Genomic DNA, 16645 nt, shown 5'->3' with positions numbered 1-16645 from the left:
TTGTGGTGTGTGCGGCTCTATGAGGGGATGGTTTTGGGTCTTGTTTTATGTAACATGCTGGATATTTTTTGTGTCCTTTTAAGTGCCTAATTTGCATGATGCTAATTAAATGCCTGCCAATGCCTGGGGAAACCCAGTGTAAGTTGGAGGTGCTGGGTGTGAAGGCAGGGCCCTGCTGCTGGGGCTCATGCTCTGCTCCCCTCAGCAGAGAGGCGTCAGGGCTGCAGCAAGCGTGTGTTAAACCAGTGGCGTGTGCGGGCAGCAGCGATGGAGCCTGGCCCCCCTGCCCTCCCGAGGAAGAAGGCAGCGCCCGGGCATGCCTGGCAAAGCCTCCTCTGCCTCCATCTCCGCAGGCGGAAGAAGAAGGTGGCTTATTCCACCTATATCCACAAGCTCCGAAACCAGGTATGTCCCAACTGGGCTTGGGTGCAACCACCTGCTTTCCAAGCTCAGCTTGCTCATCCATGTATCCAAGCCTGGATGCTCATGTGTTAGCTGAATCTGGGAGTTTTTGACTTAAAATGAAGGTGTGGTGGTTGGGGCTGGGGGAGCTCTGCCTGACCCGTGCCTGCAGCAGCTCCTTGAGCTGTGCCACCCCATGGAGGGCTGTGCTGATGCTCTGATGGCTGCTCTCCCTGCAGACGTGGTCCACTGGAGCCTCCTGCCTGGCGGCTGCCGCCCTTGCCTGGCTGGGCAGCCCCCGGCTGCTTGGGGACGTGGCGCTGGAGGCCGCCCGGCTGTGCCGCTGTGGCAGAAGAAGCCACCTCAGCCACCGGGAGGTCCTGCTGGCCATGAAGCTGGTGCTGCTACGTGAGCTCTCCAAGTCTCCTCTGGGATCCTCAAGTTGTGAGCTGCTACAGAAGGCACCTGATGAGACAGGACAGTCTTAAGAGTATTTTAATGTGGTTTTTGGTAAATAAAGTATTTATTAGCATTGTTTAACAGAGCCTCCTACCTGGGCTGGCAGCTGCCAGCCTCAAGAGCAGCAGGTGGGCTCGGCCTATGGTGGGTCTGGTTACCCGCGTGCCCTGAGAAGGGGTGCAGCAGGGAGGGTGCTCGCACATACCCGCCGCAATAAATATTTGCGCAGCAGCCCTGCCAGCAGGCGAAGAGTCCCCGGAGGCCCAAAGGGCACTGCCTGGCTGGAGAAACCTCTGTTCTGACAGCCCAGGCTGCCCGGGCGCTGCTGGACACCTGGATACCTCTTTGTGTTAGATGGGGCCAAGAAAGGGGTGAAGAGGAAAGGTGGTCATTACTCCAAGTGCTAGGGAAATGTCAAGCTTGGAGAGCAGCAGCATCCTCTGGTGATGCTGTGGTAGGTGGTGACACTGAGTGATTTGTGCTCAGGCTCTCCATGGAGCCCCTTCACATGCTGGTCCCCCCTGTGCACAGGGGTGTCTCCAGATCCTCCAGCCTCCTGCCCACAGCTTTGAATCCAGCTATGGGGATGGTCAGGGTGCCGGGTAGTGCCCAGCTGCCTACCTTCCCGTGTAGGGTTTCTCAGTCCTGGCGAAGTGCCACCAGCTCCTGGCAGTACTGGAACAACCTCCCTGCATCAGCCTTTCCAGCTGTTGAGCTTTTCCTCCCAGGAGCATGGGCAGGAGGCTGGAAAAGGGACAGATCATTCCAGAGGGATCTGGGCCTGGGCGCCTTGTGATGCTGGGATGAGCTAAAGGTTGTAAAATGCCTCTTAGTGGGTTTGCAGTGGGAGGCAGTGACAGGTCTGCCTGCTTCTGAGCCAACCCCCCCAGCTGCCTCGGCTGGTGGGCCACCAGCAGACTTTGGGGGGACTTGGTGGACCGTGTGGTGGCAAATATGATCATGGGTGTCACTGGTGTAACCATGAGCTGCTTTATGGCTGGTAGCAGCTCTGGCTGTGTCCCCAGCTGGCTCCTCTTTGCTCTCTCTGTTCTCCTGTGTGTACTTAGAGCTGTGTAGCATGATGGACTGTCACCTACCTGTGGCCTTTGGCTGTTTCTATACTAAATATCAGGATAATGGTTGCCTTTGAGGAGCAAGTCCTGCCCAAGGATGGAGGGTTCAGGAGGGTTGAGTTTTGATGTCCCAGCTGCTGTCTCCACTGCATGCGATGCACTGCCTCATCACCATCCCCATGCTGAGAGGCTTCAGCTTGCCCCAACCCTTGTTCTAGCAGTCCTGACTCTTGGTTGAATACAGTTTGCTCCAATTCATGGATCTGCGGTCAACTCCTATAGAAAAGTCCCAGCTCTTATAGAATTAAGAGCTACAGGTGACCTTGAGAAAACACCCAGGCTGTCCCACTGCCCCAGGCAATGCTGACATTACCTACAGCATTCCTGGCCAACATCTATTCAACCTGCCCCAAAAGCTCAACAGAGGAGGAGGAGGATTGCACGTCCTTGTGACACCATCTGGTTCAGAGCTTCATCATCCCCTGCAGGGTGTTTCTCTTGTGTTATAGTGAGGAAAAACCGAGCTGAGTGCTCACTCACTGCTTCTTGTCCCTGCAGACAGCCCAAACCACTTGCTTTCTTTCTTTTCTGCTTTATTTATGTATCTGGAGCCCTGGCTGCTGCTGAAGCCTTTCTGGTGACTTGCAGACACCAGTGTGATGTTGACGCATGGAGCTGCTCTTCTGCAGTGCTGCTGTTTAACTTTTTTAACCCCTCCAGTACTTGCGTAGATGATCACTCCTGCCTGGAGTAAAACTGAGCCTAGAGCCACTGCCAGCGTTCTAAAAGAAAGCAGCTGGAGCTGAGGAGCTGCTAGTAGAAATCACCAGGGGAGGTTCCTGGCCAGGGCTGAGCTGGAGAGCAGATGTTATCAACGTTGACTTTTCCTGCCTGAAAACCTATAGCTCACCTGGGCTCTAGAGAGCCCAAACGTGACACAGCGTGAATACGCCAAGGCCAAAGCAGCTCAGCTGCTGTACCTCTGGAGGGGTCACGCAAGAGGTGGATTGAAGATAGGCACCAACTGGAAATTACTGCAATACTTCAGTTGCCCTTGGAAATCTTTGAGATGCAGTACCAGCATCTCTGCATGTTGCACTGAGGTCAGCGTTGGCCACAGCAGTGCTCAGATCCCTGCTCAGGTTGTTTTGTCCTTAGAGCAAATGTCCTTCCAAATCTCCTCTCAAGCAAAGACTCTCCCACATGAAGCTGTGTTCCAGCAGGAGCTGGGAGCAGTTATAATGAAATTACTACAGTCTTGAGCAGCTAGAGCTAATGATTTATCACCCAGGCCCCCCATTTCCGTCACCTTTGCGGTTTAGTGCTTGGGTGCCCTGCTCATCTCATTTCTTTTTTGTCCCGGTCTGTAGAAACTTGGACCCATCTCCAGCAAGGTCATTCACACCGATGCAGCTATGTTGTCCCCTGCTGCAGGTACAGGTACAAGATGCTGATCTCAAGGCAGCTTCATCCTGGGGAGAGCCAGAGCAGCACCAGGACGGTGCCTGCGGTGCAGCTCTGCATCTAGTGCTTGATCTTACTCAGCCTCACCACTGCCTTACTGGATCCTCAGCTCTCTAGGATCCATGCGTCAGTCTCTATTTTCGCCTTATTTTCCATTTATTTTTCTCTTTAATTTCCATTAATTTTTCTCCTTAGAGTCCACCCTGCTTTTGGAATTGAGAGTTATTGTGTTAGAAAGACAAGACAAGGCCCTGGACATGAGCCAACAATATGTGCTTGCAGCCCAGAAGGCCAACCATCCCCTGGGCTGCATCCCCAGCAGCGCGGGCAGCAGGGCGAGGGAGGGGATGCTCCCCCTCTGCTCCACTCTGTGAGACCCCCCTGCAGCACTGCGCCCAGCTCGGGGCTCCTCAGCACAAGGACATGGAGCTGCTGGAGCGGGGCCAGAGGGGGCACAGAAATGCTCCGAGGGCTGGAGCCCCTCTGCCGCGAGGCCGGGCTGGGAGAGCTGGGGTTGTTCAGCCCGGGGAAGAGCAGGCTGCGGGGAGACCTTATTGCGGCCTCCCAGTGCTTAAAGGGGGGCTGTGGGAAGGGTGGGGGTGACCTCTTTAGCAAGGCCTGTTGTGACAGGACAAGGGGGGATGGTTTTAAACTAAAGGAGGGTAGATTTAGACTGGATAGAAGGGAAAAAGTTTTTCACTATGAGGGTGGTGAAACACTAGCCCAGGTTGCCCAGAGGCTGTGGAGGCCCCATCCCTAGAGACATCCCAGGCCAGGCAGGACAGGGCTCTGAGCGACCTGATCTAGTTGAAGCTGTCCCTGCTCACTGCAGGGGGTTGGATGGGATGGGCTCTAACGGTCCCTTCCAACCCAAACCATTCTGTGATTCTATGAAATAGGGACCGGAAGCACAGGGTGAATCAAGTGAGTTCCCATAAAAATCTTCTAGATGTCCCAGTTTGGGGGAAGAGGGAAACACACTCCACTGATCCGGTGGCAGCAGCAGTTCCTCATGTATGGGCAGTGCCAGGCACACATTCACCCCACACACGGGCATGGCCTCTCTCTACCAGACCCCAGAACATGACGCATTGCAGACACACGAAAGCCTGTATTTGTTATTTCTTCTGCAATTGCATTCTCTGTTCTCAGTTTCAACTTCCTCCCCCCAACCTATTAATGGGGAAACATCCGGATGCAAAGCCTTGATTCAAAAATTGAAAGCAATGATTTATTCCCAGGGATGAAGTGCCCTGCTGAGGCTGCACGCGCCATGTGGGCACCCTTTAAAAATCCTCTCTGTCATCCCAAAAAGCAGCATTGGTAGAGGCAGGAGGATGAGCCCTCGGGTAACTGGGCCTCAAAGGGCTTTTCAGGATGGGGTTTTTTTTTATGTAGTGTCTTCTATTTTTATTTTTAACTATCTTGGTAATAGAAACCTAGACAGACTGAAGAAATGGAAGGGTTAAACAAAAAAGAGGTGCTTTTTTCAGTCTGTAGATCCAAAATTAACAGAGAAAGACTTCTGTCCTTCACAAGCTCTGAAGGAGGACCACAGCTCTCATGGTTCACTGCTCTAAAGGGTGGACTCGTGCCATTTGTGTTGCCTTTGCTCAGGATCCCGGTGGCCTTTCCAAAAACAAGATCTGAAACCAACCCAAGTCTCTCATCTGCAAAACACAGCTGTGGGTTTTACAGCTCTGGCTGGAGACTTTTAAGTAGACGATCCTAAATTAGGCAGCAAACAGCTTTTGAGAAACAAGCAGTGGGGCTGCTTCGCACTCCAGCGTAGCACAGTGTGAAAGGACGGGGAAAAGCCATGAAAAGTTGCTTCCTCTTGTCCCACGCGTAGGGAGGGATGAGCACGCTTCCCCTCGCCAGGGTGCTGCAAGGCGTTGAACTGAAAATTGGCTTCAGAGCACATCCCTGTGCCCGAGAGGGAAACCTGCCAGGGAATCAAAGCCATCTATGGTTTGCCTTTAGATACTTGGTTGCATTAAATCTAATCACAGAAACCAAGCAGGGCAGGACTGGGGCTGTGGTTTCTTCAGGCTCCAGGAGCTGCAGCGAGTTGGTGTGGGAGGTGTGTGTCGGTCGTGTGCCTGTCCCAGGCACCGGCAAAGAGCAGTGCCGCGGCTGGCACGTTGATGGGGACAGCAAAAGGGATCACAGAATCCCAGGTTGGAAGGGACCTCAGGGATCATCTAGACCAACCTCTCTAAGCAGAGCACAGCCTAGACAAGATGGCCCAGCACCCTGTCCAGCCGACTCTTGAAGGTGTCCAACATGGCCAAGTCAACCCCTTCCCTGGGGAGATTATTCCAACGGTGACTGTCCTCACTGTGAAAAATTTCCCTCTCGTGTCCAATCGGAGTCTCCCCAAGAGCAACTTGTGTCCGTTCCCCCTTGTCCTCTCCATGTGACTCCGTGTAAAAAGGGAGTCTCCACCTTCTTTGTAGCTGCCCCTTAAGTCCTGGTACGTGGGGATGAGATCCCCTCTGAGCCTCCTTTTCTCAAGGCTGAACAAACCCAGCTCTCCCAACCTATCCCCATATGGCAGCTTCCCAGTCCTCTGATCATCCTGGTGGCCCTTCTCTGGACCCCTTCCAGCCTGTCCACATCCTCTTTGTATAGCGGGGACCAGAACTGCACACAGTGCTCCAGGTGTGGGGATGTGGCCTGATGCCGCTTTGCCCGTGCAAAAGAGATGGGAGCCAGGAGCAGCCAGGGCACCCACGTCCCCCATCGCTGCGGTGCCCAGGTGAGGGGTCGTGGCGGCTCCAGCATCCCGGCCTGCCCCTGCCCGGCGGGCCTGGGTACCAGCGGGCTGAGCTCGGGCTGCACGGCTCTGCCCAGCGCAGGGACGGGCTCTCCTAGTGCCCGATGGCAGCTGTGTGCCGGTGCGTATTTGAGTCCAGCCAGGACATCAGCCTTAAAGTCCTCCCAGGTGGGTCTGGACACATCAAAATCACATCTCTGGAGCGCACCGGAGACTAGGCACAGAATTCCCTGAAACCTGGCCTCTCCCTGAGATGGTAGGGCTGAATTGAGGACAAAACTTAAATACAGAGGTTTCTCTGAAAGATGTTCTCTGATGCCTTAACTAATCATCTGCCTGGTCTCCCTTTAAAAGCATTAGTTTTGCTTTTGATAAATGAAATTGATACTTCATTCCTTCTTTCTTAGTTTCCTCTGATATTTCTTCTATTTCATTAGTCATGTCACCTTCCTCCTTTCTACAGTTTCAGTGCTGGTAAGTGGCTACCACGGGCCTCCCCAGCATTAACCATTTGTGAGTGGGTAACGTATGCCATTCCCTCTTCTCTATTTTTTTCAAAAAGAGAAGTAAAAAAGAAAATTACACATCACATCAAAATTTCCAGTCTATCACATACACAATAATGTTATGGTCTCTAGCCGACGAGGAGGATGTTAGACTGTAAACAAAACTAATTATTGAGTTGCCAGGCTTTTTGTAATTATATAAAGTGGTTACTGTGTTTCTCCCAGGAAACATTATGAAGACAGAGATGAGATTTCCCAAGTTTCTACACGACTGTTGTATAAATACGCAGTGATTTATACTGGGAGAACATTATTAACATCCCCTCTTGGGACAGAATGCGACAGAGCAGGACGTCCTGTAAAAGAAAGCAGGTGAAGTAGAGTCTATAATGCCTTTGCTTCTAAGAAGGGGAAGTCTTTCCCAAACTTGTTCCTGAGAATACTCTTGAGGATGTTTTTCTTCCTGGCAGGAGATGGTGGAAGAGCCGGAGGACTGGGAGGCAGCATGATGTGTTACGGGACTGTCTTGTCCCTCAGCAGAAGCCAACATTTTTATTTTCTCCTTCCAGGAGAGGAAGGAACTTGCCCTATGTCAAAAGCTTCGTTATCAGCCACTTCGTATCTACATGTATGCTTGTGATTCCCCAAGCTGACGAGAGGTGGGAATCCAGCCAAAACCACCAGACTTGTCTGGACAGAAGGGAAACATCTTGAGATGATCACCAGTTACAACTGCAGTGGATTTTGCAGCAGCCTGGAGAAAAATGTCATCCCTCCTTGCCTGGAGGTGCGGTGCTGAGCCTGAACCAGCCCCTATGAGCACAGAAGTGATGGAACCCAGGCTGAGCACTGAAACCCTGTGCTCTGGCTTCATGGCACGGTGTTGGGGCGTTAGTTATCCTGTTACCCCATTGTATGACATCCAAATGGCTGTCATTAAAACTCTTTAAAAAAAAAAAAAGGAAGCTTTTTGGAGTCTGGAGATCATTGACAAAGCTCAGCTGGCTCCATGGTCCCTCCGCGACGTTCCCAGGGCAACTCTCCATCCTTCCCCCAGCCCTCGGTGGGCCTGTGGCAGCACGGCATAGCGCCGCTTGCCCTGCAGCAAGGCAGCTGGATTTTCACGTTGATGGGAGTGAACACCTTGTCCAAAAATCCGCTCTTGGAGAGGAGGATCTGGTTCAAGGCTGACTGCAGTTAAGCGACTGCCTGAAGCTGTGAGGCTGTTGAAAACAGAAGCAGAGAAGTAGAGAAAACAGAGCTGGAGGGGTGCCTTGACAAATGCCCTAATCCCCCTGTTCCAACGCAGGATAAGCACAACTTAAACCCTGCCTGATGGATGTTTGTCTAATCTGTGGTTTTTCTGGTTTTTTTTCCCCTGAAACTTCCACTAACGGAGTCCTGACATCAGGCAATCTGTTCTGGCCCGTTGCTCTATTTACATTTAGTCAGTCCCCAAATGTCTAACTAACGCTCTCTTACCGCAGATTCATCCCATGATTTCTGATCCTCTCCAGGCAGACACAGAGAAGAGTTTATTCCCTTCCTTTTCGTGGCAGCCTTTTATTTATCAGAGGACTGCGATCACAGCAGGGCAGGGAACGCAGCTGCTGAGAGAGTCTGGAGGTCAGCTAGTCCACAGCTGTCTTGTCTTCCCCTGGGCTTTGCTTCTTTGGACCAAACAACCCAATTCTTTCATTCTTCCCTCATAGATCATATTTTCTAGACTTCCGCTAATCCTTGCTGCTAGCAGAAATGGGAAGGTTTTTCAGGACCAGTCACAGCAAGGAAGGAGCAACTCCCCTGTCCTTGGAGGGGAGGAAACCCTGCCGGGTTACACGGTGTGAGCCGTGGTTTGTTTAGGGAATTCGCTGTGGGATCTGCTGAGGGACTGCAAACTCACCCGTCACCGTGTGAGCTCTGCAAGAGCATGGGGCTAGGAGAGACGCCAGCAGTTCCGCAAGCAAAGGCAGCAAAGCAGGAGTTTTGGAAGGACCGATTGCCTTTGCCCTGCCTCCAGAAACCAAAAGGGTTGCATCAAATAAATATCCAGCTCCATCAGAATTTCTCCTCCCTACTGATGTGACCTAAAAGATCCTGAACTTGGTTGCTTTCATTAAAATAGGTGATATATTGGGTCTTCTCTATCCATCAGCTCTCCTGCTTCCTGCAGGTGTCGCAAGTGATAAAACAGACCACCTTCATCTGCTTCCCCTGCCCTCGTCTCGGTGAAGGGAGAAGGTACCCAGACCACACCGTGGTTCCCTGATTTGGGGCTGCCCATCCTGAGCCTAAGAGAAAGCAAATCCTAATTTACCTCAAAAAAAGGCTTTGAAGGCTAATCACAATCTCCCTATGCTGCTTTCTTTCAGAAGATTATTCTATTCTATTCTATTCTATTCTATTCTATTCTATTCTATTCTATTCTATTCTATTCTATTCGTTAACCCAGCTGCAATGGGATGCAGTTTCCAAGTAAGAATTCTAATTTAAGGGGCAGGTTTCCAGATATCTAAGATGCAGTGAAATGCCTGGGAAGATCCCTCATACACACCTGGGCTCCCAATGCCAAAAATCTGCATAGGTATTTACCTTTATCTCAAAATCTTTAAAATTCCTGCATCGTAAAAAAACTGGCACAGTGACTTTGGCTGCATCGTATCGGCTTAACTCAATACGACAATTACCCACTCGTCATCAAACATCTTGCCATTCTAGCAAAAGGATTCCTGAGGGCATGAACTTTCCCAATCCGTCATTGAAAAAATGTGTTGCAATTGATAACAAGCTTCTTCCCAACTACCAGAAGCACAGCAGCCACCGGGCTGGAGCTCTCCTGGCTGTGGGAGGATAGTCCCAGCCGTGAGTCAAACATGGCCAAGCGCAGCAGAGCCTGTGAGCGATGGCCTTCAGTTCCTCCGTGCTCCAGTTCCTGGGAAAGCTATGAATGGATATGTGCAAGAACCAAAACAGCCCCCTCCCTCCCCCCCAAATTAAGGACTAGAGCTGGGTGTAGCTTAGCAGAGATTCAAAGGAAATACAACAGCCAAAGACAGGTCCTGGACGTGCACCTCTGTGGGTTCCAGCTGGGTCGGCATGAAAGAGTTTTCCCTGGACCCTGGAGCTCCAGACTTATCTGACTTTACTTCTGGGTACCAGAATTTGTGATCAGCAAATCTGTGATGGGCTGGACCGAGAACAGTTTTGTGGATTTAAAAAAGTGAAATGACTGAGGGCATGTTGTTAGCCCACGTCACGGCGAGCCCCTTCAACTGGGAGCTGGGCTCAGCCTCCCCAGGCCCGCTGCCCACCTCGGTGTCTGAGAGCCAGGCGGTTAGAGCTTGCTGTCATAAGACAAAGCAAGGGCATAAAATTTGGTACAGAAAGGATGCAAGGATGGCGAGTTTGACCTATAAGAACCTGAGGGCCAAACAAAAGAGAAAAGAGGCTGCATAAAGCTCCAGTAAGCCCATTTCTCCAGGTCCCTCTGGATGGCAGCGCGACCCTCGGGTGTATCAGCCACTCACCCAGATTTGTGTCGTCAGTACACACTGTGCCCCACCACCCAGATCATTAATGAAGACATTTTCTCTGCAGGAAGCTCTAGGGAAAAGCAGGAGGAAAATGATTAAGGTAGTAGGAGTCAAAAAGAGGGTACAGGGTTGCTGTGCTCTGAAAAAAGCCAGAACCAGCTGAGTGGTCAGTGAATGACTCTTACGATCACCCAGGCAGCAACTCCTACAGTCTCCCCATCACAGCTCCCACTTCTCTTTGGGGTTACAGCGTTGGGAACTGTCAAGCTGTGCTGGCAGGACAGGCAAGACGAGCAGCTGATGCCGCACTGCCCTTGGTCCTGCTACAGGCATCTGCTTCCCAGTGACCCCATCCCAGTTGACTGCCTTCTACTCGGGGACCTGTTCTTGCCCTACACATGGTCTGATTAGAGCAAGACCACCCAAAGCACTTAGGAAGTCATTAGTTCTCAATATAAAATGCACAGTTCCTCCCCGTGCTTCTTTCTTCCTCCCGTCCCCTTTCTGCCGGTACCAGTCCAACCACCACGCAGCAGCGACCAGAAAAGGCCCAGATCCCTCCACTGCTCCCAGCGCTCTGGTCCTGACACTCTCCCGTATTCAGGGGGTCCCGGAGAGCATGTTGCATGCTTGGTAGCCTTCATCCTCACTAAAGGAGTCAGGAGAAGCTTACACAGCCTCTTCCTTGGCACTGGCTCTCGCTGCCACCCCATGATGCCTGCAGGGACAAAAATCATGGACAGCTGAACTCGGGCCTTTCGAGGGGATAACACCCAGGAGCCGAGCTGCTGAGCATGTCCTGGCCTGTGCCGGGTCCTCGCCTTGGGCACCCCACCCCGACACCAGCGCCGAGCTGTCCCACCGGGCTGAGGACCAGCACTAGATGGAGCCAGTCCATCGGGAAAGTGGGCTGCGCTGCCAGCAGCACCCCCCTCCAGCCCCTGCACACCCAGCCCGCCCGAGCAAGGGGGCTGCAGCCTGGCACAGCCCGGGAACGCGGGCAGCTGGGGGCGGGGGTGCCAGGGGCCCTGCTTCGGTCCGTGCGATGTGGCAGCGGAGCCTGCAGGTTGTAAATGAGGCTGGTGCTGCCTCCATCACTGAGGGAGTTGGGTGGAACGAAGAGAAAGTGTTTAAGAGGGTCATATATAAGTTTGTGTAGTTCAGAAGAACAAATACAGGTAGAACAGAACAGAATAGAACAGAACAGAATAGAATAGAATAGAATAGAATAGAATAGAATAGAATAGAATAGAATAGAATAGAATAGAATAGAATAGAATAGAATAGAATAGAATAGAATAGAATAATAGCGGGAATAGCGCCCAGCTCTGGGCTCCTCAGCACAAGGACATGGAGCTGCTGGAGCGGGGCCAGAGGGGGCACAGAAATGCTCCGAGGGCTGGAGCCCCCCTGCTGCGAGGCCGGGCTGGGAGAGCTGGGGTTGTTCAGCCTGGGGAAGAAACGAGAAGGTTGTGGGGAGACCTTATTGCGGCCCTTCAGTGCTTAAAGGGGGGCTGTAGGAAGGGTGGGGGCGACCTCTTTAGCAAGGCCTCTTGTGACAGGACAAGGGGGGATGGTTTTAAACTAAAGGAGGGTAGATTTAGACTGGATAGAAGGAAAAATGTTTTTACACTGAGGGTGGTGAAACACTGGCACAGGTTGCCCCAAGGGGTGGTTGATGTCCCATCCCTAGAGGCATCCCAGGCCAGGCAGGACGGGGCTCTGAGCAACCTGATCTGTTTGAAGCTGTCCCTGCTCACTGCAGGGGGTTGGATGGGATGAGCTCTAAAGGTCCCTTCCAGCCTAAACCATTCAGTGATTTCAGCTGGAAGGGACATACAACAATCATCCAGTCCAACTGCCTGACCGCTTCAGGGCTGACCAAAATTAAAGCATGGCATTAAGGGCATTGTCCAAATGCCTCAAGCACTGCCAGGCTTGGGGCATCGACCGCCTCTCTAGGAGGCCTGTTCCAGCATTTGACCACCCTCTTGGTACGAAGGGCTTCCTAAAGTCCCATCGAAACCTCCCTGGCACAGCTTTGAACCATTCCCAGGCATCCTGTCCCTGGATCGCAGAGAGAAGAGCTCAGCACCTCCCTCTCCACGTCCCCTCCACAGGAAGCTATAGCGAGCAATAAGATCACCCCTCAGCCCTCCTTTTCTCCGAACGAGATAAACCCAGAGCCCTCAGCCGCTCCTCACAGGACATGCCTTCCAGCCCCGTCACCAGCTTTGTTGCCCTCCTCTGGATGCATTCAAGGACCTTCACATCCTTAAACGGTGGGGCCCAGAACTGCACGCAGTTCCTATGTATAGGATGGGGAGTTACTGTGTAAATGTGACGTAGGATGGGGAAACTGGGATCTAGAAGGTGGGATGAGGGACCACAGGCTGCTGGGAGCTCACGACAACAGGTCGCAGGGTCTGGAGCAGGACTGGGATCCCACACCTGTGGTGCTACCCACGGCTCAGGAAAGACTTGATCTCTGGCAGTTCCCACGGGGGAGCAGAAGTTTGACACTGGAGGGTTCTTCTGTCTGGCAGAGAAAAGAAAAATGCAAGCCAGCGCTGTTGGCTGACGGAGGCATACTGAGACTGGAAACACAGCACGCATTTTTAACGGGGAAGGTAATTAATTGTTGGAGCCACTCATTAAGGTATTGGCAGGCTCAGTCACTGCCAGTCTGAAACAGGGTTACATACCTTTTCTGCAAAACGTTTTTCTTCAAACATCAGTTAACTCAGGGCTGTCCTGCATCACCCAGATGTCTTCTTCAGTGTCAGTCCTTCCGGGTTTAAACTGGGTTTAAGGGTGGCCGTTGGTGTTTGGGAGCCACAGCCGAACGTGATGCTCCTGCAGGCGTTATGCCCGAAAGCACCCCGTCCTCCAGCGACGGCCTGCGGATGAATGCATTGCACAGGTCTTTACTCCACCCCGAAGGGGGGACCCTCTTGTGCCGCTGCAAGATCCTCACCGAGTGGCAGCGGAGGCACCCGTTAAGTCTTCTCTCGCCTGATGCTCTGTAGCGAGAGCTGTTCCCAACACTGCGGCAGTAACCCTTGGCCATGGCCGCTCAGGCCCGGATTAGACCCTAGATCGTATAACAACTTCTATCGTGCTCCTTTCTTGTTTTTGACAGCTGGCACCACACAGACGCTGTCTTTACGCTGGCCATCGCGTGAGACTGTGTCCAACCACGTGGGACTTCACAGGTCTGGGATCAGCCGTCTCCGTTCCCAGTAAATGGGCAGGTAACACCTTTACCCCTCCTTGGTTGGAAAGGTGCGAGAGACCAAATAAATCCAATATGTCAGAGATGAGAGTTTCTGCTGCAGATGCATTACCCCTGGCCGGGGTGTTTCCAGTTAACAGCTTATTTGAGAGTGTGAACATCAAAACTGCCACTCAGCGAGGTGAACCGCGGCTCCCCTCTCCAACACCGAGCGTCGGTGCCAAGAGGCTGCACCTTGCCAAGTGTTTACAGTAATCCTTGGCAGGTACCCAGGCTTTCAACAAAGACATCTGCTAATCTGCAGAACTGAGCTTTCAGGAAAGAGAAGCTTGAAGGTTTCAGGAAACCTTGCTCCCAGCCAGGCTCCACGAGTTGCAAACTTGCCTGTCCCGGCTGGGGAAGGACACCTGAGTCTCCCGAGACCGGGATTCGTCTCAGACAACAGTTCCCAGTAGGTTTCCTCGCTTGGATTAGTTATTCTGCAGCACTGGTGGCCTCTGTTCTTTCTGTCCTCTGTCCTTCCTGCAGCCTCCTCGCTGGGCGTGGATCAAAGGGGATCCTCGTGAGATGTCCATGCGGGGCCTGCCTGAGGGCAGGCGCTCAGTGCCCGAGCAGAGCTGCTCTCCACCCCCTGCATTTCCCTCCCCTTAATCACGAGGCTGCAGGAAAATGGGTCAAGGAACAGCAGTGCTGGGGAGAAGATGGGCAGGGGAGAAAGCCCTGTCCTGCCACGCTGTGTGCCTCGGACTGCCCTGGGAGCCAGGCGCTGTGTGCTATACGGTGCGTGGGGTTAAGCAAGCTGAGATGTCCTTGCATTCCCTTGCCTTCACACACAAACCAGGCAGGTGCATCCACTCTGCCCCGATTCAAAGTCCCTCTTTGGAAACACACCTCAATACTTTCACGGCTCTGAGAGAAATAAACCAATTTTCCCAGGAAATGGGCTCAAAACCTAAAGATGCATCAAAAGTTTCAAGTGTTTTCCTTCTCCGAAGGCTGCAGCCTGCCTTCCTGCATGGTGCTTCAGAGGTCCCATCTCCTGTGGCAGGGGTCCTGCTGGAACACAACCTCCCTGGAGAGCAGATAAAGCCTTTCCTCCTGAATCCCAGCTGGCTCTTGCACAGCTTCTCTCCCTCTCCTGGAGAGAGGCTCCTTTCAGTTTCAGGGCTGGGAAATCACATGCTTGATGGCTTCAACATGATGTAATTGTTTTTGGAAGAGACCTGAGCGCTGGTTGGGTTTGCTTGTTTTGCAGGCACACACCGACGCCGGGACGGGGCAGGCGGCGTGACCGCGACCAGCCTGGCCTCTCCTCCTGGCACTCCCAGCAGAGCCGGGTGACCCTGCTGCGCCGGTGAAAACATGCAAGCGCCCATTTTCAGCATTAATAATTCTTGCAGAGAGGAAACTGCCGAGAGTGGCTGGGGCGTGCAGTGCCACTGGAGAATGCCTCGGTGTGGGTCACAGAGAACTCCCAGCCTCCGCCTGTGCGCTTGTCCCCAGAAGCGAGACAACCATGGGGGCTGATAAGCACCAGTCCAGAGACAACATCCAGTGCAGAAAGTCCCACAGCTGCAGACTGCTGGAAACCAGGAGGGTTTGCTGGGAAAGGACCTGTCCTTGGGCTCCTTCCCACGTACCCCGTTAGCTGCTTAGGGGTTTCCCCCTGGCACAGCAGTACCAGCGGCTACAAGTAGAGCGGCTGTAGCAAACCCACCCTGCAGCTCCAGAAGGCACTGCTGGAGAGTCCTTGCTCTGATGCCAGTTGGTCACAAGGTGCTTTGCCAGATGGATCTTTGATCTGCCTCAGTAATGGAACATCTTATTTTTAACGGCCAAGAAGATAAACTGGGGCGCAACCTCCCGCCCATCTCAGTTCCCCAGTTCCGCAGTTCCCCAGGGGTATTGCATGGGTTCGTCCTCACCTGCTTGAGACGTAAAGTGGCAGCATGGGGAAGGATGGCCTGAATAGCCATCTGCCTTCATTCAGCCCCTGTATGTCCCAGCCTGAAGCCATTGGAGTGTCCAAAAACGCAACTTTCAGGCCACAAAACGAACCCTGCAGCAGTTGAATTAACCCCACCTGCTCCAGCAGACCTATGGTTGAGAGCTGGAGTGACAGCTCAAAAGCTCATCTGACTTTCCAGCACCATCCTGTCCAAAGCTTCCTTGCACTTCCCCTGCAAGATAAATCCTCTACAGTTCTCCAAGAAAAACTTGAGGCAACTTTGGAACAAGTGGTTGTGCCCCGGGCACGCAGGCTGGGACGGACGCAGCCCACGCACTCGAGTGTCCGGCTCCCAGACCAGCTCGTGGACTGAATGAATGCAGGGGAGTGAGCCTGCATTTGTGGCAGGTAAGAGAATACATCCTCTGGCTGCCGCGCGTCTGCACATGCATGGTGGACTCTGCAGCATCCTGGTTTTGGATCTGCACTGTTGGCTGGATAAATACAGAGCAGGTAACATAGACCCTGTTCCCAAAGCCCAGGAGCAGAGGGATCGGTCCTAAAAACGGGATTGCTGGCAAAAGTGATCTTTGGATTTTTTAAAACAGCCTCTGCATCCCTTTGGTGAAACAGGCAGAGGAATGCTGCTTTCTGCTCGAGGAATGGGGAGAATATGCGTGGCTCCAGGTGATGCAGCCCTGTCCTGGCTGGCAGCACGGGCTTCTTTATGCAGAATGAGAATGCACGTGGCGGGGGGAGAAGGGGTGTCCTGTGGGCAGGAGGGGATGAAAGATGTGTTACATTCTCCTTAGACCTGTTTTTCTTAAGACATTGGTTTCTTCTTTTTTTTTTTTTTTTAGAAACAACTTTTTAAATAAGTTGTGTATTTACATTAAAAAAGAAGAACTTACTTCTTATCTTCACAGGGTAGAAGCTGCATTCTATCCAATACAAGAGTCATTTCTCTTATCTGTAATAATTCTTTGCTCAGTTAAGACATGTCTGAGCCTGCGTATATGGAGAACAGAACTAGGCTCCCATCTAAACTTGGCAATACAACAACCCTTCCCCGTGATGTCTGTTGGACGAGGATCTTGGGATCCTGTTGATGAATAGGGCTCTTTTCACATCTGCTGTTATTCGAGCCAAAGCAGAGTTTGTCTGAGTCAAATCATTTACAGTGTAACATGACACAAGGCAGGGACAGGATATAAGGATTAGTTTACCTTTTGCTGCAATTCCATGT

General features: G+C 52.4%; 1 long non-coding RNA gene across 1 annotated transcript; it reads right to left on the bottom strand.

Annotated features, from left to right (window-relative positions):
* Positions 1 to 4517: 4517 nt before the first annotated feature.
* On the bottom strand, positions 4518 to 16560 carry LOC142067922 (uncharacterized). The gene is made up of 3 exons (XR_012664187.1): positions 12922 to 16560; positions 10211 to 10286; positions 4518 to 7906 (listed from the first exon to the last, which is right to left on the bottom strand). It is a non-coding gene; the product is annotated as an uncharacterized LOC142067922 (long non-coding RNA).
* Between the last annotated feature and the right edge of the window lie 85 nt (positions 16561 to 16645).

The sequence above is a fragment of the Phalacrocorax aristotelis genome, chromosome 23 (genome assembly GCF_949628215.1).
Source record: "Phalacrocorax aristotelis chromosome 23, bGulAri2.1, whole genome shotgun sequence".
Lineage (NCBI taxonomy): Eukaryota > Metazoa > Chordata > Aves > Suliformes > Phalacrocoracidae > Phalacrocorax > Phalacrocorax aristotelis.
The sequence above is the reverse complement of the archived record's forward strand: the minus strand, read 5'-3'. Positions and strand labels throughout refer to the sequence as shown.